Genomic DNA, 933 nt, shown 5'->3' with positions numbered 1-933 from the left:
TGAGTGCCGAAACAGAGGACACTGCTTAAAAATACGGGGTAGACCATTTAGGACAGAGATGAGGAGAAACTTCTTCACCCAGAGAGTGGTGGCTGTGTGGAATGCTCTGCCCCAGAGGGCAGTGGAGGCCCAGTCTCTGGATTCATTTAAGAAAGAGTTGCATAGAGCTCTCAAGGATAGTGGAATCAAGGGTTACGGAGATAAGGCAGGAACAGGATACTGATTAAGGATGATCAGCCATGATCATATTGAATGGTGGTGCAGGCTCGAAAGGCAGAATGGCCAACTCCTGCACCTATTGTCCTCCTTTCCTGACTGCCACCCGCAGACAGCGTGCAGCCCCAATCCCTTTCTTTCCGTCTTTCTCGCTGATTTCGGCAGCGCTCCGCTCTCCTCCCCTCCCTGTCTGGTGCCTGCAGGCGACTGATGGCCGGCACAGCAGCAGCAGCAGCAGCAAAATAACCTGCCGCTCCATTGCGTGGCACAACACAAGTGCAGAGGGGTGACTTGAGCAGCCCCTGCTGGCGGAAAAAGCCTACTGCACCTGGTATTCCCAGGCGGTCTCCCATCCAAGTACTAACCAGGCCTGAGTCTGCTTAGCTTCCGAGATCAGACGTTTTCAGACTAGTATGGCCGTAGGCACCGGCCCCTTCCTTTTCTCCCTACTTCAAGGCGTGCTGGCCAGCCACATTTTCTTTGCTGCTCTTTCTCTTTATCCCCTTTGTTTTTTTTTTCTCTTTTCTCTTTGCTCTTCCTCCTCTGTGCGTGCTTCCCTCCCTCCGTCCCTCCAGCTGCCTTTCAGCCAGCCCTTGCCCACCAGGCTCCTGTAGTCTCCCACATCCCCCGCAGGCCAACTGCAAGCCTCCCCTGCTTCATCAGGCTGCAGCCTGCATTCTTCATCCTTCCGCACTCCTCCACGCCTCCCTTTCCAAT

General features: G+C 54.6%; 1 pseudogene; it reads right to left on the bottom strand.

Moving 5' to 3' along the window:
- Positions 1 to 532: 532 nt before the first annotated feature.
- LOC132813497 (5S ribosomal RNA) lies at positions 533 to 641 on the bottom strand (annotated as a pseudogene).
- Between the last annotated feature and the right edge of the window lie 292 nt (positions 642 to 933).

The sequence above is a fragment of the Hemiscyllium ocellatum genome, unplaced genomic scaffold, assembly GCF_020745735.1.
Source record: "Hemiscyllium ocellatum isolate sHemOce1 unplaced genomic scaffold, sHemOce1.pat.X.cur. scaffold_3730_pat_ctg1, whole genome shotgun sequence".
Taxonomy (NCBI): Eukaryota; Metazoa; Chordata; class Chondrichthyes; order Orectolobiformes; family Hemiscylliidae; genus Hemiscyllium; species Hemiscyllium ocellatum.
The sequence above is the reverse complement of the archived record's forward strand: the minus strand, read 5'-3'. Positions and strand labels throughout refer to the sequence as shown.